Source organism: Pteropus alecto, unplaced genomic scaffold (assembly GCF_000325575.1).
Source record: "Pteropus alecto unplaced genomic scaffold, ASM32557v1 scaffold45, whole genome shotgun sequence".
Classification (NCBI taxonomy): domain Eukaryota; kingdom Metazoa; phylum Chordata; class Mammalia; order Chiroptera; family Pteropodidae; genus Pteropus; species Pteropus alecto.
Window position 1 is genome coordinate 21,537,910 of NW_006442491.1, and position 24,406 is coordinate 21,562,315.

Sequence of the window (24,406 nt, forward strand, 5' to 3'; positions counted from 1 at the left end):
AAGGGCTGGTTTGAATTAGCATTTATTCATTCATTAATGCAACAATGTATGTTGAAAACCTAGGTAAACTGTAAAGTGCTCAGCAAATGCAAGGAATTATGAGTAAATATTTTCTAGTTTGTTTGCATAAAACTAAAACCAGTTCCAATACTTTATGGTTATGAATCATTTTCAAAAAAGAAGAGAAAATTGTGAAGCTCAAGACTGGAAAATGTGAGATTGGGTGTAGGCTGGTAGTACAATCCATGACCTTCCCCACCCCACCTTCAACCCAGGACAAATAAGCCATCCACCTTTCGTGTTCCCACAGCTCTGTCTACACTTCTCTCACTGGGTGCATAACGTGGTTTAGAGTTGCTTATGTACCTGTCTCTCCCACTAGTCTGGTGAGCTACTCAAAGGATGTAAGGAACTCTGATTAATCTTGGCAACCCCAACACCCAGTCCAGGCCTGGCCCAGAGCAGGGTTTAAAACTGACATGCTACTGACTGAATCCTTACAAGCGCCTGAGTGCCACACATAGCATATTCTAGCCAATGACACCCATTTACTTATTGCTGAGTACCTTCCATGTTTCTGAAATTTCATATAATGCCCAACTTCTACTGAGCCATCTTCCAGGACAGGCTCAGGCAAAAGGAAGAGTCATGAAAGAAGCCAGAGCTAAAGTTAATTCCTTCTGCAGTGTGAGGGTGGCACTACAACCCAGACCTGTTGATACTCATTTTGGGGCTCTTGCTACACCCACCATACTAGTTGTTCTCCTAATTTTCTAAGAAGAACCAGAGCCATAAACGGACAACGTCAGAAATGTCAAACAAAGGCAGGAGCATCTCTCAGAGGTAAACATTCACTGAAACTGCTCACAGAGCTGGTTTATGTGTTTCATCAAACCAGCAGGCTTTAGAGCTGGAAGGGCCCTCAGAAATAACCTAGCTCAATCCCTTTGAGGAAATGGTGAACTGAGACCCAAAAAAGAGTAACGACTTGTCCAAGATCACACATCGAGTTAGTGTCAGGGTCAGTATTAGAATCTGATTTCTGGACGAGTGCTTTTCCTACTTCACCATCTATGGGGCACTTCCAGAGATTACCAACACATTACCCTGCAAACCTCGGGGTCTTGCTCTCCAGCAAGATCTATTTACATATGAACATACTTTCTCCTCTTGGGATGCACCTGCATTCTGGCTGGCTATTGCCCCGCAAGAATGGACAGCAAGAGTGGAATTCCTTATTAGCAAGGCTCCTCTACTTCCTTATCCTATATTCCACCTCTGGTGATTTGTAAGCTCTGAGAGATGGCAAGCTGCCACAGCTAGGAATGGTTTTCAGATATCATCACCCAGGCTGGATTAGATCATGAAAAGGGCCCTTCCTGGAAGAGGGCAGAAGCTCAATCAGTGCAGACACATGATCTGTAGGCAACAGGTGAGAGCATAAGTGAGAGCAGCTTCCTGAACTACTGGACTCGCCCCTCGGGCCCTTCTATCCAGCCTAGAAGCTAAAGGGGGCTGGATATTCCCTCCGGTGAACCTCTGTTGAGATTTTATTCTCTCATTTCAGCTTTTGTTTGCTGGTGTACAGGTTCTGTGTCTCCACTGCTAGATCATCCTATATGGAACACCCTGCCCATGAATACACAGATGGACAAAACAGGAGAAACTCCCCCCAGATAGCATTGGGCTGTTTTCTTATTAAACTCTTATCCTTTCCATAATGCTTTGCTTTTTATAAAAACCCATACATACATACAGCACCACCACAAGGAAAAGGTTCCTTTTATATCAGTTACTCATATTTTCCCATTTATTTAAGCTATTAAAATTCATGCAGATATTTTATAAGCCATCAGGATTTGGTGACTGGTATTACTGAATGTTTAATAATAAACTAAACAGAAGAAATCAGAGGGTTAAATGATGACTGCAATTCCTGTAATGACTTAATTAAATTTTTATTGAGTATATAAACTATGATGTCATTTCTAGCCAACCATGGGCCTGCTTTCCCAGCATGTCACAGGGTGGGAGCACTCAATAGGAGGCTAGGCTAAATGAGCAGCAAGTCTCAGCTGAAATGGGGAGGGGAGCAAGGCTCATGTAACACACTCAATAAATTATCCGTTCATTTTTAAACAAAGTCCATGAGTTATAATATATTTGCCATGCACTTTTTATGACATAATAAAAATGTTACCTTAAGGATTACTTAACACATACTACAAATGTTATAGCAGAGGCAGGCACAAGGGGCAAAGAAAACAAACATGAGCAGGCCAGGGACGGGTCCTGGAGTTTACATCCCGGGGGAACAGCATAGTATATTAAAAAGGGAATGCAAAAAAAAGGGGGTGGGGGGATGCAAGAGTTCAGGGTTACTAATCAGCAGATTAATGAATGAGACAACCAAAAGGGAGCACAAGTAAAGCAATAATGAATCTTACAAGGTACATGTTTAATTAATGTAGTATTCTCAAGGAGAAATATTAGCTTTAAAGAGATGCCAGTTCATTTGAGGCCAATTCACTGCCCTCTTTCCCCTTTTTGCTGTTGTTGCCCTTAAAGACATTTATGTGACTGCTTAACAGAGGGACCAGATTATGTGGATAGGGGGACTGATGAAGGATCAAGTTTAAACTCCTCAACAAACTCTGCAAGGTTCTTTGTGATTTGTTCTTGGTAGTCTTTTCTGTCTCACGTCCTCCTACCTCCCAACTTTAATCCACCCTTCAGTCAGAGTAAAACTGTAAGCAATTTCCACAAATGTGTCATATTCTCTTACAGCCCTTCAGCATACTGCTGCTGGGAATCCTCCTTTCTTTATGCACTGGGATGCTAACTCCTTCTTATCCTCTAAGTCTCAGCTTACAAATTATATCTTCTACAAAGCAGCCTCTCTCTCCTGTCTACAGGTGCCGCAAAAGTGATCTGAGTCCAGAAACAGATCCCACAATTCACTGTTTACCATGTGCCAAGAACTGTGCTAAGAGCTTTAAACATATGGCCTTACTTAATCCTTCCCAACAACTCTGTGAGATGGGTACTGCTACCATCCCCACGTCAGAGAAAAGAAAACTGAGGTTTGGGAAGCTCAAAGTTACACAGCCGGGAAATAATGAGTCAAGATCAGGATACATCAGTAGTCTGACTCCAGTGCTTATCTCTGTTGGAACAAACACCTTCAATAATGTGGCTGCCCCTTTGTGTGCCCTACACCTCAAGCTTTCTATAGAAGCAGGGCTAAAAAGTGCTAATGTGAGCTTAGGTAAACATAACTCAGAGAATCCCAATTCAAAAGGTGGCTAGAGATGGGCCACACAGATGAGTCATCAGTGGCTAATTACTAATACATCAAACATTTCTAGTATAGCTAAGCCTCACTCCTGGGAAAACTGGAGGAAAGTTGGTATAATAATGGTGTGGGAGGGGAGAATGGAAGAAGGCTGGAATGGACATCACAAGAACTGATGAGCGTGAAGGTGAAAACAAGCTTTAAGGCTACTATCTTGAAGCAAAGTTGCTAACAATAGCAGGCTGATAAAATTTTGTTAGAATGAACGAATAATAAAGGGAGGCTAGAGGTGCTGACAGAAGCATAAGGAATACATCAAATTCATCATAAGGCTAAAATACGGTGCAAAAGATTACAGGTCAGGTTTTAGTTGTCTTTCTAGTAGCCAGTAATGCCATCAGCACTGCTTCGCAGTAGCAACACCATGGTCCACAGTCACTGCATGGCAATAGGCTATGTGCACTGAACGTCAGCCAAGCTATTTAAATTTAATGCTAGAAATTAGTTCAGTGTGCAATATTATGTGAGATACACAGAAACAGGTGAGAGTAGACAGAGAGAAAAGGGACATGGAGAGACCAAATACACAAATGCGCATGTAACTCATTTACTTGCATTATGACTAAAAGATCCACGGAGGGTCTTTCAGCAATGATTATAAAATGCAACAAATAAAACGAATTTACCTGTGTATGTGTGTGTGTGAATGAGTGCCTGTGTATATTAGAGAAGGTACATGGTTGGCAGGCAGAAATGCAGAACCAGTAGCTTTAATTTCTGAATGATCACAAAGTATAGGAGACTTTTCCTTAGGGCTGGAAAGCAGCCAATTAAGAGACCACTACCCTTGGAAATTACAGTTATTTACCCACTTGACAAGGCATTCGAATGTTATCAGTCAGGCCATAATCATGCTGAAATGAAGCTGATGAATTACATTAAGGTCTGGAGAAGATCAAACTATCGCACCAATTTAATTTTCTTCTTTGCAGGACGTATAGGTAAGAGGAAGATAAGAGCTATAACCTACTGTGATTTCTGAAGTTTTTGATTGTATCCCACAAGACAAGTCTCACACATACTCCAGTTAAGAGGGGTCAATATTAACTTCAAAGAGTCACTGTTTTAACAATAGCACTGTTGGCGCCAAGTCCTAAAGGAAACAATTCTTGGGAGTCTCCATTGGAAATCTGCACTGATAATAATTATGATAGAGATAGTGGTAACAATGAGCATACATCTCATTTGATTTGATAATGTTTTCATGTATATGATCTTATTTGTGTCTCACCACCATATCTTGCCCTCAAGAGCTCACAGACTCACTGCTACTTTTGTCCCAATTCTATAAACAAGGGAAACAGAAGCAAAAATGTTAAGTGACTTGCAGCAAAGTCACATCCCTGCTTATGATAGTCTCTAAACCTAGTGTCTTCTCCATACTGTCACAACTTTCTGCTTCTGATGACCATCATTTTTGATGTGACCATCAGAAATGGAGAGTCAGACAAGCAAAAAGCTAAAATTGTTAATTTTAGTATGTTAGAAAACAAGATGCAAAAATCTGAATTGTTGAAAAATTATCCTAGAAATAAGATGCGATTCAACAGGATCAAATGCACAGTAGTATGTCTAGACCAAAATAAATAAATAGGATGAAAAAGGATTTGACTAGGTAGACATACTAAAGTCTCAGAGCAAGTCTCCCTGATCATGAGCTTATATATGAGAAATGTGAAAAGGCAGCCATAACTGAACATGTTAAAAGAAACACCACAGACAAAGGTCAAATTTTGGTCTTTATTATTATAAGAGTCTTTGTTTTAGCTACCATACTTAAGAATACAGAAACCAGAGAAATTTCAAGGAAGGATGTCAGATAGGTATGGTCACATTGTGTTGACACTGATCACAAGCCAGGGCATTCAAGATTCTACAGCCAATAAAAATACCCAAAGGCTGTTCCATGGGTTGCCCTGGTTGCATCCATCATCAACCTCAAGGGATCAGTAGATCTTAGAGGTACTCTGATACTGAGGTGAATATCACTCATTGTCTCTGCATCCCTTCCTTAGGACTGGGACCTACTCCCCAACTCCATATGAGTTGACAGGCTGCTGATCCTAGAACCTTGTCTCCTCATCACAGAGGTGGGCACAGAGTCCAAACTAATCTAATCAGACTCTCACCTCCGAGTAGAGCTTTCCAAAGATAAAAGGCAGCTGAAGTTGGATTATCTCAAAGAGACTGTACTAAGTTCCTGTTCCTAAAACTAGGATCCCTAAGCTTCCTTCCTGAGGCCTACTGATAAACTATCCTTTCCATTCTGTGAGCTTTGTTACCCTCCAATACATTCCCCTGTTTGCTTAAATTAGCAGAAGTCAGTCTCTGTTGCTTACAATCAATGGATATACTATCATTCATTAATTTCATAAAACCTCTCCATAATAACATAATAACATGAGCTAACATTTGTTGAATACCTACCATGTGCCAGCAATTGTATTATAACCTTTATATGTGTTATCTCTTCAATCTTCACAATAACCCTAAAAAAAGGGGTGTTATTATCCTCATTTTATAGAAAAGTCATCACCTTATTTTCTGTGAAGCCTTTCAAGTCCTCCAAAGCTTGTTGCTTTCTCCTTCTCTAGTTTTTAATATTTCTACCAGGAAAACTTACTGTACTATTTTATTTTATTTATTTATGTTTTTTACTTCTACAGCACCTGGTATTCTTAGGTGGTCTCCCATCCAAATACTAACCAGGCCCAACCCTGCTTAGCTTCCAAGATCAGATGGGATCGGGAGTGTTCAGGATGGCATGACCGTAGACTACTGTACTATTTTAATAACCTGTTTATAAGCTGTGTACCACTCCCCCACTGCATTAGACTGTGAACTCTTTGAGGGCAAAGATGGCATATGACCGTATAAGGAATCAATATTTCAATAATATTTCTTGTCGTAATTACCTCTCGTATTATTGATGCCCATGTACTTTTACAAATTTCAAGAAAGTGCCCTGAGTACAAGGATTTGGGGAGGGGTTGAGCAAGTATGTGTCCATGCTGCTGCTGTTTTTATGGTTTTCAAACACAACTCTACTCTGAGAGGGCCCAACTCCTGTCCTTTTAGTCTGTCCTCACATGGCCTCTGAAACCCCACACCCCTCTAAAATCAATCTCTTCCATGAAATAAGTTTCAAGACTACCTCTAGTTTTATTACTACCATCTTGCTAGAGTTCTAGATTTAAAAGACTTATACATCAGTTTGAAGTAAAAAGGGGAACTTCTGATTGAACAGAGAAAGGACTTGGAGACTGCAAAGATAAGAAAATACGAAGTGGACAACTGAGTTTTTCTCTGTCACTGGTCTAACAAGATAATAGCCAACTTACTCTCTGCAGTGAACAGGTTAGACAATTAAACAGAGCTTTGATCCTTGCCTTATAACAAATGCTAAGAAAGAATAATTAGGAAATTTCCTAAGAAATGCCATTCTGCTCATAATTCCAAGTTTAAGAAAGGGCTTATGTCCTGCTAACAAGTGCCAGTGCATGAAAGTTTTGGTCAGGCTTCGGTTTTCTGTTGTTTAACACAAGATTTGGAAAGTGAAAACAGTTTATTAGTGGTCACTAATGGCCAATAATCAAGGTAGAATCAATTAGCAAAACAACTGAAGTCTAAGCAAAAGATAATGCCATTCATATCTACTAGAATGGTTATAATTTTTTTTTTAAAGATAAATAAGCATTGGCGAGGATGTAGAAAAACTGGAACCATCATGCATTGCTGGTGAGAATGTAAAATGGTATAACTGCTGTGGAAAACAGTTTGGTGACTTCTCAAAAGGTTAAACACGGAGCTACTCTCTGATCCAGTAATTCCACTCCTAAATATATATCCAAAAGAACTGAAAGCTGAGACTGAAACAGATGTTTGTACATCAATGTTCATAACAGCATCATTTACAACAGCCAAAAGGTAGAAACAACCTGAGTGTTCATCAAGAGATAAATGAATAAACAAAATATGGTATATATATATACAATGGAACATTACCTAGTCATGAATTTTTGACATATGCTACAGCATAGATGGACCTTGAAAATATTACTTAGTAAAATAAGTCAGATATAGAAGGACAAATATTGTGATTCTACTTATATGAGGTACCTAGGATAGGCAAATTTATAGACAGAAAGTAGAACAGAGGCTACCAGCAGCTGGGGGAGTGGAAATGGGGGAGTTATTTAATGTGTACAGAGGTTTTTGTTAGGGATGATGAAAAAGTTTTGGGGATAGTAGTGATGGTTTCAGAACATTGGAATGTATTAAATGCCACCAAACTGTACACTTATAAATGATTAAAATGATAAATACTATGTATATTTTACCAAATAAAATTCCAATTACAAATGGTTCTTCTCCCACAAATATTTCAATCTATGACTTACCCATGTATATATATTAAAGCTTCTTTTATGATACTTATCCCATTCTGAGTAGTGATATCATGAAGTAATTTATGCTCCTTGCTGGAACCATACACTGTCTGGGTGCAGAATTCTACATTGCCTTGCACATGTTTAATAAGCACGTATTGAGCGTCTACCATATTCTAGGCATCGTGGTACATGATGGAGGTAAAAGACGAACAAAACACAGTACCTGCCCTCAAGAAGTTTGTAATCTCATGTGAAAGATACCGCACACCAATGATTAAAACATTTAGCATACTGCATGTAAAAAATGGCAATGGTGAGTCTGGAGGCTAAAAGGCTTCAGGGATGAGGCAACATTTATTATGCTGCGTATTAAGTGGTGAACAGGAATTAGAACTTTTTAGGCAGAAAGAATGGTATGTGCAAAGCCACAGAGAGGTGAATAAGATAGCATTTTTGGAGGAAATTCTGTAACAAAGAGCTCATGATGGGAAAAAGGAGAAGGTAGAGTTTGAAATGCAGTTTGTGTTTGATTTAAATGGCCTTAAATGCCTCATGAAGGAAAGACAAGAATTCTAAGACAGGGAAGTTGCATGGACAGATTTATTTTCAAAAAGTAATGCTACAAGTACAGACCATGAAGTTGGGGGAAGGACCAGAGGCAGGAATACCAAAGGAGGCTACTGTCATGGCTCAGATGAGAGTTGATAAGGAACTAAATTAACATAAGTGGCAAGAGGAATAGAGAGGAAAGAATGCTTTCAAGAGAAATGTCTACAGCAGGAGCCACAGGGTATGATTATCAAGTGGATGTATGGGAGAAAAGGTATGGCCATGCCTTGCACATAATCAGACTGCACTGAATGCTAGCTGAAGAAAGAATTCAACAGTTATATGCAATAAGCTGATGACTTTCTGACCCTGGCAGCACTAAGCATAGACAACCAGTCTTGTAGGGTTTTAGCAATCACCGTGCCCTCAATGTCTCCTATGTTGTGGTAATGGAAAATCTTACTTGGACAAGATGTAATATGAGCAAGATGTGTATTCAGCTTGAGCCCGGCAGGCATCTCCAGTAGAGCAGGAGTATAGCACACCAGGTCTAAGCCCCTTTTCCAGTAATTTGTTTACTACATGTCAGTGGATATCACTCCCCTGGATCTTTTGAATTCTACCTGCAGCCATGAGAACTGACTACTGTCAGCAAGAAGATGCGGACACACCTTAGCTTTCCAGAGACACTTGCAGGCTCCCAATTGCACCCTGGACCTCATGACCACATTTATGAGCGCAGAAAAGCTGCAGGCACAACTTTGCTTTTTTAATGATTTTCTATTAAATTTACACACACTGGGGACAGTGGAAAATTACAGGATGCATGGGATGTGTGTTCCCCATCAATACTGGCCATCGCAAACATATAAACATACAAGCCAAATAGTGGAAAATGGATAATTAACAAGTTAGTGAGCTCTCTGCTGATGGAGCCTGGGCATTGTCATTTGTCCTGAGTGCTGAGGATCTAAACAACCTAGAGGACCTAGAGGCAGCACTGAGCTCACTGATACCAGCCAGAGTCCTTTCCCACTCAGTGATTTCAAGACAGGTATCATATTGCCTGGATAGCAACATTTTCTCAGAGGATCCAAAATCTAGCCCCTTCCTGATATTGAGATGCCTAGCCCTTTCATCAAATAGCTCCACCTTCTCTCTCTCTGCAATAATGGGGAGCAAAAGAGATGGGCCACCCTAATGAAATGAATCATATATGTTAACTGGTGACTCCAGCTGGGCAGAGGAGGTCAGAACAAAGTCTATAGCTCCAAAGAGTAAAGTGGATGTTTCTATTCTTCTCCATGGGTCACAGAATGCTTATCTTTCACTGACGATTCCTTACTGCTTACTGTACAATTTCCACAATACTGACCCTGTGGTAATCTGAGAAAGAGACTGTTCCCTGTGGTAAAGATGAGGAAACAAAGGCTCAGAAAGGTCAAGGAACTCTCCCAATTATCGCTCAGCTCACAGATGGTTGAGATGTTCACAAAAACAAGGTCTTCTGATTCCTAGTCCAACATCCCTTTAAGGCTCAAACAGAATTGCCATTCAGCTGATATCTTACAGAATCCTGTAGAAGTATCTGGAGAATGGCTGAGCCTAGATTCTGGGTTGGAGTGATACAATCTCTCCTGCTTGAGTAATGAGGAGGCAAGAGTGACAGAAGGCATGATGTTCAGATACTCCCTGAAAACAGAATGGGCACTTGGCCTTATGAGCTCTGACAGTGGCACCATCTCTCTAGGATAATTTTTTTTGTCCTCTTTTTTTTCAGTAAAATATTCTTAAAAGGGTAAACGTTTTATCTAAAGGAAAAAGGAAACTTGATTAGAATAGTGTATTTGTTTAAAAAGATGCTCTCTCTAGTGATTTGTCCCACCCAGATTCAAGTCCCACCCAGAACTAAGAAACGCTCTTGAAATCTAAGTAAATTCTGGGCCCAAGAGCTCTATTTCCCCACCTTGTGACTCTGAAAAGACAAATCTCTAAGTCTTAGTTTTTCCATGAAAACGATGCAAAATTGCCTTTCCTTTTACTTTTTACATTATCATGAGATAAAAATGCTTAATAATAAGTAATAAAATTAATAGCAGCAAACATCTATCTAACCCTCAAGCACTGTTCGGAGTCTCAAATGTGATAACTCATTTAACCTCCACAATGCTGTAAGCTAAGGTGGGTACTATAGCTATCCCTATTTTACAGAGAGGAAACTGAGGAACAGAGATTAAGGACCTTGACCAAGGTCAAAAGGTCACATCACTGGAATGGACCTAAGCCCAAAATGTCTGGCTTCAGTGTCCAAGGACTCTCAATTGCTGTGATACTGCCTGGGAAAGGAGTTTACAAACCCAACCCGCTCCTCCACCTGAGAAGTAGGCTTGGCAGTCTTCAGCACCTGGGGGCTGCCTAGTCTTCTACACCATTTTGCCATCACTCTTAGCCCTGTTCTGGGAAAGTTTCTCAAGAAAGTTTCCAGAAAGAAAAAACAAAACAAATAGGTGAGTTCATATCTTACTTGCTCGTCCATTTAGTTTGGAACTTAACCTAGGAAAGAGTCAACTGCATTTCTCTTCTTGGCATAATTCAGATTGTAAGCCCTGTAAGATCACTTCTCTCTGGTGTACTCTCTATCAGTAGCATTGAGGGATTAGCATGTAGTAAAGGACAAAAATGTCCCTTGAATAAATAAATGAATGAGTGAAATAATCCTTAATAGAGCCATACAAATTAATAATGCTACTGGACCTAGAGGGAAAAAAAATCAATAAAGCCTTCATCATTCAACAAATGTACATTCAGTGCTAATTACGCACCAAGCACTCTTCTAGGAGCTGAGGCTACAGCAGTAAATAAGAGACATCCTGAGCTCTTAGAGCTAACATTCTAGAAAGAGGATGAGACACAATAAGCAAAATAAAATATATAGAATGTTAGATGATAATTTAGTGCTACTGCCCTAATCCTGTCACTCAAGGTCTTTAAAATGAGAACTTCCCAGGGCTGTGGTGTACAGATGTGGGGATAGGTGGTCTTTAAAATGAGAACTTCCCAGGGCTGTGGTGTACAGATGTGGGGATAGGTGGGAACCTACTGCTGCTAAAGCAGCGAAGCACTGATATGAAAATAGGAGAAACTGCTCAGGGACAGAACCAAGGACAGATGACGGAAGACTGACTATAAACTCCTAGAGGAAAAGACCATGTTTTGGTCCCATCTGTATCTCCAGCACAGTCCCTGGCACACAGCAGGTACTGAGTGAACACTTCATGGTGGTACAGAGCATTTGGGAACTATAAGGAAGAATAGGAAGCCTCATGCCTCTATATATATCACTCTGCTTTGCATCACCATGCTGGATGAAAGGGTCAGTGGGATAGCTGAGGAAAATTGATAAAGAAAATATTATTCAGATTATGTTTTACCCATATACATAGCCCACATGTCTCAATACGCAGTCAATTTTTGAAGGATTATCTTTACTTCTATCCCACCCTTGGAGCCCTCTTGCAATGCAATAAAACTACTTGTTGAATCGAGAAGCATTATGCCTTGCTCTGTGTTGGGCCTGGAGGAGGTTACTTGAGGATGCCCCATAATCCTTGAACTTAAGAAATTTATAATAGTATTGGTAGAATAAAACACAAATGTAAACCTGGAGTAGTTAGGGAAGATTTCAGGAGGGAGTCAGTAGAATATGGACAGGCAGAGACTGGAAGAAAAGTTCTGCAGGTAGAAAATAAAATGATGGTGAATCACAGACAGCCTTGAAGACAAGTTAAGGGGTATGATGCACATCTAGCAGGCACCAAGGAGCTATTGTGGGTTTCTGCGTGATGAGTACTTGATATAAGTGTGTTTAGAAAGATGAGCCAGGCTGTTGAATGATTTGCAGGATGGATCTGAGATAAAAAGGCAGGGGAGCCAGTGAAGACGCTGACAGTGAATTTAGGTCAGGATTTGATATGTGTATCAGTAAGACAGCTGAAGTCCTGCTAGTGGTTTTTTTACCTGTTTTTTTTTTTTTAAGTGGTTTTAAGTGTTTTAAAGAAGAGCTACTTGTAGTTCGTCTCGCTCCTTTGAAAACCAGACCTATTACACTTACGGCTCGTATCACTGCCACTCAGAAATGAACAACTAAACAGATGGCAATCAACATGGAGGAAGAAGTCCCTCCTTTCTAGCTAGGCCCCTACAGGTCTAACTAGCCCCACAGGGTCATTCGCCCAGAATTTTAGGGAAACAACAGGAAAGAAGAGTATTATAGCTGCCTCACCAATGGATTCAGAAATACTCACAGCACATCCAGGGCAGCTGCAATCACTGTCTGGCTCTACTGTATCCTGGATCTGATCCCTAGGTTCCATAATTTTTTCACACAGCCATCCAGTTCTTAGCAGAGCCACTGCCTCCTAGTAATGCCCATTGAGGGGCTAAACTCATAAGAGAAAGGAGCAGACAGATGCCTACTCTGTGGTAGAACACAGAGTGAGGGGCGTCATTAATCTTGCATCACTTCAAGAGCTCCTCACAGAGCTACTGCAATCACTCCCTTTTCTGAACACACTATTTACAGAAAGCCCTCATTAAAATGCAAATGTTATCTGACCATTAAACCATTATCTTATTAGCATCCATTAACAATTAAATATGAATTAGTTTATAGGTGAGAACCCACTCTAGAAAATGAGGGTCGGGATGGACTCTCTAAGTTCATTCATTCAATTCACTAAGATTTAATGAAAGCCAGTTATGTACTAAGCACTGTGCTAGACACTGGAACTGACCTTAAGAGAAAAAGGTCAGAAAAGGTCCGTCTGTAAGATAGAAAGACAAAATGAAGGGCATGTATGGTAGCTCTAGGGAATGGCAAAGTTCATAGTATAATGTAATGAAAAGAGTAACAGAATGAATCGACATGAGTTTAGTCTCTGCTCTGCTACTAATATGTGACACTGAACAAACCATGTGATTTGCCAGGATCAAGTGTCTTCAACTGGAAAGGGGTGAATTAGGATCATTATTGCGGCTATCAAGCTTCAAAGAGATTGCTGGTCATTGAAATGGCACAAAATATAAACACTGACTGCTATGCAATTCTGACCAGCTAGGGCTAGCCCTGACTGGGGCTTCCTGCCATCAGCCAGAGCAGTCTGGACTTCCTTTAGAAATTTCAGGGGTCACCACCAAGTGGGATTCTTCTAACATCCATATCTACCCACTGCTTCACACCAGAAAACTCTAGCATGTTCTGAACCCCGCATCTGTCCCCAAACCATTCTAATCTCTTCTGGGCCTTTGAGATGAAGATAGTAGGAACAGGGCCAATTCTTCAGGGCTACAGGGCAAGAGAGGCTTGGAAAATAAGTAGGAAGTCTGCAAACTGCTGTTCACTTCTGTAAATTCTACCCTGCATTGGAAAATTCTTTTCTCAGATTTTTTGTCCAAGCTTGAAGGTCTGTTAGAAATAACCTGGTCCAGGTTCTTGATCTGAGTCTGCTGATTAGCGGTGGATCCCAGCCATTAGAAGAGACCCTACTCTTCCATACCCAAGACTAGTGAGCGGTTTTTCAAACTTCCCATCCTCTCCTTCCTCTAAAGGGAGGCTCTTTGGCAGACAACTCAGCCCAGGACCTAATGCACAGCAGACAATAAACATTGTCTGTGTCTGAAAGAGAAGAAGTATGGCCATAAATATACATACCCAAAATACCAAAGATGAAGTTTACTTGATATCCAAAGAATCTTAGCAAAAGGGTATGGGACAAGGATGAGAAGTAGAAGTGTGGGAGACACTTGAAGGTCCCTGAGCACTTAATGGGAATTGTCTCTTACTTCCCCCACAATCATGCATACACCACCAGTTTGCTGATTCTTAACCCCAGCAGCTGAACTGCTCACAGCCCAGAAAAGGGGCAACACACAGTTTACACCTTTTATTATTCTGATAGAAATTTCTCTCTTGAGAGCAGAAAGGGGTCAAAAGTCCAAAACCAAAAATATATATCTTTATAAGTCAGAGCAAAGAAGCATTAAAGCAGTTATTAAAAAAAAAAAAAAAAGCCTCAGTGAACAGAGCAGAGTAGGAGGTGTTAGAAAACTCACTCCAAGTAATTTATTCGCTGGGAACCACAAAGGGCTTTCCCAAGAACAGCAAAAACACCATTAATTTCCCCAGTACCTTCCTTTCAAAGGGCTCCAAACACTTCACACATATCGTTTTAAATTGTCCTCAAAGGCTCCAAAATAAGGGGTTATTATTTCCCCAGATTTCAGATGGAGAAACTAAAACTTTCATGCCTGCCCTGCCGTCCAAGTCATCCTAACAGATTCGGCCAACAATGACTGAGTGCCTGCTATGCATATGACCCGGGCTAGGGGGAACAGGAGATACAAAGATGAAAGAAAGATATAATCTCCGTCCTCCAGAAAGTCAGAATCCAGTCCAATCCAGTGGGTTATGAGAAATGTACAAATAAATCCTTTTAAAACAAGGCAGCCTATGTCAGGTGCCACAGAAAAGGTCCAAATATAGTACCTATATTATCAAGTGCCTAAAATATTCCAAGCAATATGCTAAATCTTTACTAGCATCATATTGTTTAAGTTACACACTATGTGTGGCTTATTTTTAGAGGAAGGAATGGAGACAATGAGAGGTAAAGAAACTTGCCCAGGGTCTCAAGGCCATACTATGGCAGAGCAGAGATTAGAACCCAGGTCTCCCTGGCTCCAAAGCCCATGCAATGGAAGGTAACTGCCTGGGAAACTAAGTGCTGGCCTTTGGACATTTTAGCACTAAGTGCCCACATCTTATAGGTGAACAGCAGAACACAGGAGCCCTCACTAAATTTGGGGGGGAATGGCCTATTTCCCGGGCCCAAAATTGCATATATATGTACTAATTTGGATTCTCTGTCATAGGGACTGTCCTTGTGGATCAAGAAGCCAAAGGTAAGTATCTTCCAAAACAGGAGAGAGCAAAGAAGGGCTGAAAGGTTCTGAGTACTTCTTGTTCTACTAGTGGGCACTAAAAAGTGGATCAGGGCCAGAGGGTGCGGGGGGCCTCTGGCTGGCTGGAATAGAAGATCATGGCATGGTGGTCATGGTATACATACATCATAGTGGTCATGGTATACATACATGCCAGCAGAGCATCTTTTTCTCAGAGCTGGAGTGGAACTCCTGCACGGGAAGGAGACCCTTGCCAGAGATTCCTAAAGAAGGGCCTAGCTTTGGTGACAGCTCTGCAGAGCTCATCTGGTGTGGATAACCTTTGTCTCTTTTGCCAAGGCTCCATTTTGGAAGCCAAGGAAGAAAAGTACTAGATTTAGAGTAAAAATAGCTTATAAGGCAGCAGGCCACCATCTCCAGACCAGGTAAGTCACAGAGAGCATGGTTGGGACTGAGGAATCCCCAAGTTTCAATGAGAGCTAGGTTAATAAACAGCTCTATTTTAAGCCCACAGGACATGAGTCTGTTGGAGGAAGAAGGTACTCCAAATCCTGAGAGCAAAGTTGAGATTGGAACTAAGGAAGCCCAATCACCAGTCTAGCATTCTTCTCAATTGTTTTCAAATCTTAATTTCACCCTAAGAAAACAACAACAACAACAAAAACGCTTTGATGGAGCCAGATATTTCTGTGTATTATTATCTCATGTAACACAGTGACTTTGCTCCTATCAATGGATGAGTTAGTCATTAGTTCAGTAATTTATTACTTATATTCTATCTACTTCTAAAAAAAGGTTCAGGTTGCCTTATAATAAAAGGCATGTGGTAAGGCCAAAACAGCAAAAATTTTAAAATCAGATCTGGATTTGTGAATTACTATGGTGGCCACAACCAAGTCCTTTAACCTTTCTGCCCCTCAGTTCTACACTGCAAAATGGGGACACTCTCACCTCTAATTGTAAGGATAAAATGAGATGATGTCTGAAAAAAATGCCTGGAACAGAGTTTGGTCCAGAGTATGTACCTCAACCAAAACAGAAGTGAAAAAAAAAAGAGTTCAGTAATAAAGTGTGTGTGAGAGAGAAAGGGAATAATGAAAATTATATCAAAAGATCTAAAGAGAAACTCTGTTCTTTCTGGCAGCCATGCGACAAGGAAGCAGGATTGTAATACCATTCTCATTGTCAAATAAAGGGAAGCATATAAGTTCATCAGGGCAGAGAAAGTTCTTAATTCTAAATACAGAGGCTCATATATATACTAGCAAATGTGAATTTGCACACACATTCACATGTACGCACGCTTATACCATTTCTCTCTCCAACAGGAACAGGGCAAACAGCTCTCCAGAGCCCTGCTGCCCCTCTGACACCACACTACTGCTGTGCAATGAAGTACTTCAACAGTTAAAACATTTTTGTGCCAATATTTTAAGAGTGCAGAAGGTTCCAAATTACATGTAAAATAAACAATGCCAGACTGTGAAAACTCTTGGCTGCAACGTTCTCTGATGTTAACAAGAGTTTCTTTATTACTGTAACCTTTCAGAAGTGAATAAAAATTATTTCTCTGCCCTAGTTTTGCCCTCCAGTAAAAGAGAAGAGAACAGTGACCATGGAAAGAGCTGTACAATGACCTCTCATGAAGGCTAGGAGGCTGAGAAGGGGGCAGTTTAAAACACAAAGCTTTCCATATATGCTTCTAGTCAAAGGTTAGAAATTTAGTTTGTGCTGATCATATTGTAAAATTTTATGTTCCTAATGTTTTTATGTAACTAAAACTCTCAAGGGACGAGAGGGCATTTGTAAGAGTCCAAACTAAGCTGGTGCTATGGAGAAAACCCAAATCTTGACCAAAGCTCCTTAGTCAGTGAACCTCCTTAGAAATTGAGTCTGAAGTCTCCTTAAGAAACAGGGAAGAAGAACTATGGGTGACCAAGACTTAGATAAAATATGTTAGTTTGCAGACCTTTTTAGTCAATGAGTCTGCAAACACTGGACACAGAAGGATCTCAAAATGGAGTTAGTCTGGATAAAGAGAGAGTCTGCTTTCACCATGGCAAGAAAACAAGGGGCAAAGTCACCAAACAAAGGCAAACATGCTTTGTCCTCTCACACCACTCTGCCTTTAACCACACTGTTCCTCTGCTGGGGATGCTCTTCTTGTCTAGCAAGCATTTACCTGAAAAGGTACAACCCAAATGTCATCTACCCCAAGTTTTTCTCCTCTGAGCCTTTTCAGAAATTTTTAAATACCATAATCTCTTAATACTATAATCACTTGTTTATATATTTGTCTTCTCCTACTACACTCGGGAGTCTGGGACAGAATCTTTGTCATCTTTGTATCTCCAGTGCTTAGCAGAGTACCTGGAAGCTAGCAGGCCACAGTAAAATGAATGGATAGATGGGTAAAACCTTGTTTGTGTCTGGGAACAGGAATCAGACAGAGAATGATGAACTGCTAAAAAAACAGAACACAAGCTCTGGGATTTAATACAAGGCTAGCTTTTCAGACTTTCACAGAGCTGCAGAATGTTAAGTCTGGAAGAGAATTTAGAAATCATCTAGCTCTCCTCCCCAGAGAGGTGAGGTGATCTGACTTACTCAAGCTCACCCAGAGAGTGGCCGGGCTGGCCGGAACTCCTTCCATTATACCACGCCACCCCTTCTCCTTATTGCTGAAAATTGTAAGTGTAAATATTTATTTGGCAGCAAGATGAGAAATATGATTAAGACTACATATTGTGAGAATGTTATTTCATTATAAACAAATGAACAATGGATGTCATGCTAGGAATTCAAATAACTTGATATAAGATACAGTATCTGAGTTGCTCAAAAAGCTAAACATAGAGTCACCACATGACCCAGCAATTCCACTCCTAGGTATATACCCAAAAGAATGAAAACATGTTCAGACAAAAACTTATACGTGTGTTCATAGCAGCATTATTCATAAAGACTAAAAAACGAAAACAACCCAAATATCTATCAAATGATGAATGGATAATAAAATGTGGTATAATCCATACAAGGCTATCTAAAAAAGTAATTAAGTACTGAAACATGCTACAATATGGATGAACCTTAAAAACATTGTGTTAAGTGAAAGGAACCAAACATAAAAGGCCACATATTATATAATTCCGTTTATATGAAATGCCTAGAATAGATAAATCTATAGAGACAGAAAGTATAGTAGTGGCTGCCGGGGCTGGGGGAAGAGGGAATGGGGAGTGAATGCTGATGCGCACAACGTTCTTTCTGAGGTGATGAAAATGTTTTGGGATTAGATAGTGGTGATGATTGTATAACATTGTGAATTTACCCAAAAAAACACATTTAAAATAGTGAATTTTATGGTTTATGAATTTTATCTCCATTTTTTAAATGGAGATATAAAAAGATAAAAAAAAGATTAAAAAATGATACAACCTCTGCCCTCTAGGAGCTGACAATTTAACTAAGTCAAGATCAACATACAGAGATACTAAAGAACTTATAGGTTCAGCGTTATGTGACAAGTAAAGTTATGAAAGTTAGAGGAAGAAGGAAACAACACTTTCAAATCTTAATGCTGATGTGAGAGCTATAGTTTTTAGTAATGATCAGAGAGTACAGAGTGGTGATTTAAGAGGATGGACTCTGGAGTCTGGGTTCCAATCCGAACTGCCATATTTACTGTGTAAATCTGATTAAGTTACCTGACTGGTAGGCTAAGTCATGATCTCCCAAAAGATATCTACATCCTGATTCCTGGAATCTATAAATATTAAGTCTGGAAGACTTATGGCAGAAAAGGACTTTGCAGCTATGATTAAAGATCTTCAGATGGGGAGAGTATCCTGGATTATCCAAATAGGCCCTAAATGTAATCACACGGATCCTTCTAAGAGGGAGGCAGAGGGCATTGGAATTCAGAAGAGGAGAAGATAACATGACCACAGAGGCAGAGATTGGAGTGATGTGGCCACAACCCAAGGAATGTTAGCAGCCACAAGAAACTGGAAGAGGCAAGGAACGAATTCTTCCCTACAGCCTCTGTAAGGAGTCTGGCTCTGCTAATACCTTGATTTCAGCTCAGTGAAACTGATTTCTAGCCTCCAAAACTATGAGAGAATAAATTTCTGTTGTTTTAAGCCACCAAGTTTGTGGTAAATTGTTACAGTAAATACAGAAAACTAATACACTAACCTCTCTGAGCCTTAGTTTCTTCATTTGTAAAATTAAGATAGAACTATTACCTATCTCACAGATAAGACTGTTGTAAAATTGTTTAAGATGTAAAATTCAAACGGTGCTTGTAAAGTATACCACAGAGAACATGTTCAATAAATGTTAGCCATTAGTATTGGTGAGCTCTATTTCTGTGTTATGCTGGAATTCTCAACCTCCACATGTCACATGCATACCCACATCTTGCTCTTTTTAGCAGGCAAGGCAGGCAATCAGGAGACCTGAGTTCTTGCTCTTCAGTTAGTATCTAACTTAGACTTACTCAGCTCTCTCAGAGCCAGTTTCTCTATCAGTTAAAAATGAAACTCACACAAGAACAGTAGGTCTCAAACTGGAAGGTCTGTTAAAATGCGGATTGTTGGGTCCCACTTTCAGAGTTCCTAATCAGCAGATCCAAGGTGGGGCCCTAAACATGCATTTTTAACAAGTTCCTAGGTGATGCTGAGGCTGTTGGTCTGGGGTCCACACTTTTGAGAATCTCTGGACTAGATTATTTCAATGTTCCTTTCCAGTTTTAACAGTCTACGATTCTCTAGAACATCTAATAGATATAGCACTCAAATAAGAAGCACTGCTGTATCAGGCCAAAATAGCCTTAAAACTAAGTTATTTTCCTAGGTAGAGAGTGGGGGATGGGAGCGTGACTATGAGGTACATGGTAAAGACTAGTTTTAACGTTTCAACTAAGCAGAATGAAAAGTTTTAAGCAATGGTGGGAACAGGAAGAGACTGTCCCCTTATCCAAATGCTGGCCCAATTTTAATTTATCTTAATCCCACCTTTCTGCCTTCTCGCCAGACCCCTCCCCCTCAAGCTCTCCTCTAGAAACACATCTAGGTGTCTCCTGAATTCATTTATTGGCTTTGCCGTGCACAGTATAATACCGCCTTTGTTAGTCTCCCAGCTCAACCTCTCGAAGCACGGTGTTCAGTCTCGGTATTCCTCTACTCTTAAAAAAACAGAAGCAAGGAGTCTCTGAAAAATAATTGTAAAATCAATCAAAGCAAATTCAGACGATGTGGAGACATTCAGACTCTAAATGCTGGAAAAAGAAACAAATTCAGAACATTGTTAGCATTCTCACCTTGTCTTTTTTTCCCCCTTAATCTCTATTAGTCCTGTTGAGTAGGAAACTTCTACTTGATCGGATTAGAAATTCTGAATAAAAGAAGCCTCAGACTTGGGACAGCAATGAAGAAATGGAATACTTCTAAATTCAAGAAAAGCTGTCCTCTTGGTCTTTGAAAGTCCTTGGTAATATGACAGGGGAGAAGGAAGCTGCCATGAGGTTGATTTGGGGGAGATATCATGGTACAGAAAAGTGGGCACTGGACTGAGAATAAGCACACCCTTGTTTGGGTCCTCATTCTGCTGTTTTCTAGCTGCATGACCGCAGGCAAACCAATTAACTTTTCTAGGAACCCACTTCCTCACTACAGAAATGAAAGGGTAGGAAAAGATCTACAGTCCTTAACCCGAGATGAGCATAAGAAATCTCCTGGGGAGATGTTTCAAATTATGCACAACTGAGCCCCTTCAGACTGAGAACCATTTAATAGAGAATCTCTGAGACTCCCACTCTAACATCCTAAACTTCATCTATTCTATAAAGTAGATTAAAAGTATAAAGAACTAAAGAGCCAAGGAACCCATGGGGGAAGGCAGGGAGAGAAAAATGAACCTATTTTGGGGAGGGGGGGTAAGTAAAATTTAATCCAGGTGTGTTATAAGATGATCACTCATTAAGTCAGTATTTGGGAGCCAGTGCTGGCCAGACACTAATAACAGAAGCAAGTAACTATGTTTGCCCAACAACACTCTGGGGGTGACTACACTAGGCACTCTGTTTAAGACACCAGGGATCCTAAGATCCTTATCCCATCTAATGGTTCTGACCTATACAAACCCATAATTATAGTACTGGTGTCCTATTTTAGAAGTTGTGCAAAGTGCTACAAAAAATACAGAGAAGGGAATAGCCAAATATACAAATATTTTTGGGGGGTGCTGGGAAAAACTTCTTGGAGGAGGTACTATCTAGCAGTGTCTTATAATTATAGTACCATGAGTAGAGGAGACAAGGGTTAAGACCACTTCAGACAAAATAGCATAAACAAAAGATCAGAAGCATAAAAAAGCATGGCATACTGTGGCTTCAGTGAAAATCTGGCATGAGTGGAACATGTGCTTGAGTGTATGTGTGCAGATACTAGTGCATGAAAAATTTGTGTGTGGGTGGAGTTTGCTGGAAATTAGACTGGAAAGGCAGGCTGAGGCCAGAATATGAAGATTCTTTTCCCTAATTTTCATTTTTAACTACTTCAAACTTATAAAGAAAAAGATATAAATGTAATACAATAGAAACTTGTATGATATGATCTTTAGATTCATAATATTTTCTGACATTTGCTTTAGCTCTATCTATAGCTGACTCTTAACATGAGTTTGAGCTATGCAGGTCCACTTATATGTGGATTTTCTCAATAACTACAATAAATATATTTTCTCTTCTTTATTTTCTTAGTAACTTAATAATTTCCTTTTCCTTTGCTTACCTTATGGTGAGAATACTGTATATATAATATATATAACATACAAAATATGTGCCAATCAACTGTTTACACTATTGGTAAGGCTTCCAGTCAACAGTAATTAAATTTGGGGGGAGTCAAAAGTTATATGTGGATTTTTGACTACGTGTTGTTTGAAGGCCAATTGTAGACACACACACACACATTCATACCCTTTTTTCTTTTGCTTGAAGATAGTTTCAGATAACAAAACGTTTCACCCCTAAATACTTCAGCATGTATATCTTTTAAGAACAAGCACATTCTCCTACGTAATTACTACAGGTGCTATATGCCACTGCAAAGAAGTCTGAATTTTGTCCTGTATGTGATGAGAGCCCTCAGAGGTTTCTAGACCGAGAGGGGACATACTCAGATGTGGGATTTAGAAAGAAAACTTCTGGCAGTTATATGGTGGGATGTTTCAATAGATGAGAAAAATCTAAGAACCAATTAAGAAGCCATGTGCAATAAAGAAGAGATGATAGGGACTGACATGCAGCAATGGAACAGACAAGAGATAAAATCCAGAGATACCTTGGATGGAAATTTGACAGGCCAACTAGATGCAGAGTATGAGGCAGGAGTTGAGGATGACTCTAACAATTCTAGCTTGGGGGACTGGATCGATGGTGATGACATCAGAAGTGAGATAGGAAACACAGGAAAAACAGGTTCGTGAAGCGATTTATCCCTTGCTGCTGAGCAAGACTTATTCAGGAGAAGCATTAGTGACCCCTGAAAGAAAGGTGTGGAAAAAGGCCTGATGCACTCAGCTCTAAGCAGCACAGCTACAGTACACAAGATAATCAAATGGGACAGGGCACCCAGAGAAACTGGAGACAAGAAATGTGATGAGTTAGAGAAGTAAACAGTTCTGAAATAATAAGCTGAATTGGGATTACTTAGCATGAGGAGTATTACAGAAAGGCAGGACAGTGTCAATGTCTTGAGGCAGCCAGGGCCTTAAAAAATGGAATTAGGTCACTGTCTTTTCTCCTACAGAAACTCCAGAGGTAAACTAAAGATAACAAAAGAGGATCAAATTCACTCACTTAATGACTCATTCAGTCAAGCATTTAGTGAATGCCTGTTATATACTAAGCTCCATTCTAGGCACTATAGGAATACAAAAACAAATATGAATTAGACCTCAGGAAACTCATAATCTATAAATGAAGGTAAAAATGGCCATGAGAGAGATAAATGATCATGTGCATAGAATGGAGATTCATGCTTTATTAAATTTCAAATACAGAAAGGTTTATGACTTCTCTTTCAGGGACACTCTCTGAAATAGTGAATCCAGTATGGCACTCAGAAGGACTGGCAACAAGAGCCATCAGACTGGTATTCTGGTTGCACGCACTCGGGCATCCAATCAGTTGGAAAACCACCTGAAGCACATACTACGTGCACTCTGGGTACCTCTTAAGGCCCGAGGGTATGAAACTTGTGTAGACGAAGAAAAGCCTCTACTAGAGGTACATCTTAAGATGGACCCTGCTTAAATTAATTAGCCAATCCCAAAATGGAATTGCTCTGTATTCTAAGAATTTAGCCTTCTCTCCTCTAATGAACAAGTATCCACTCCAACAGCTTGGGTCATTTTTGTAACTTTCAAAAGAACTTAAAAAAAAAAAAAAATTAGAATAAATAAATAAATAAATAAATAACAACTGATACCTGAGAACAAACATTTATTCTTATTGTAAAGGCCTGGGGCCCTATATATAGCTCCATATTTACATTCCGCCATTCGTACCACTGGCCACAGAAATTATACCCTTAAAGTCGTTCTTATCTTTTAAAAATATACCTGTGGCAGTGAGTTTTAATTCTGACCTAGAGATACAAAGTAGAGCAAAACTTTTACCTCATGGTAAAACAGAGTTTGACTGAAGATTTGGGGAAAGGGGAGATCTGAGTGTAATTACAGAAGCCTGGAAGAAAATTTCCTAAAAAATCTAAAATATCTGTAATTCTTATTTTTACCACTCTTTTTAGATTTAAAGCTTTTGTTTGTTTAGAAACACAAAATACTTATATAAATTGTTTTTTTAAATCAAATAATTTCATTGAAAGATAGGAAAGCATAGAAAAAGAAAAATTCAGGGTAGAGAACAATTTCTTATTTTTCTTCCAATATTTAAGGCTAACAGAGTAAACAAATGTTTTCTGAATAAAAGGATACCTCTCCATGCCTACTTTTTCTAATACTCAAGGTAGGCTCCTGTGGTAGCGGAGGCTGAGCTAACCGTTTCCTATAATGATTGAAGGTTGTTCACTTCCCTTCCCATAATAGGTGAGGGTCTTTTCACAGCTGACGTGGCACAGACCAC

The 24,406-nt window shown here is 39.8% G+C and overlaps 1 protein-coding gene and 1 non-coding gene across 4 annotated transcripts in view; both read right to left on the bottom strand.

The window, feature by feature from the left end:
* Positions 1 to 24,406, bottom strand: part of LOC102880450 (ubiquinol-cytochrome-c reductase complex assembly factor 1) — an 85,669-nt gene that overhangs the window by 12,779 nt on the left and 48,484 nt on the right. The window lies entirely within an intron of this gene.
* LOC112471259 lies at positions 6,013 to 6,131 on the bottom strand. The gene has a single exon (XR_003043230.1). It is a non-coding gene; the product is annotated as a 5S ribosomal RNA (ribosomal RNA).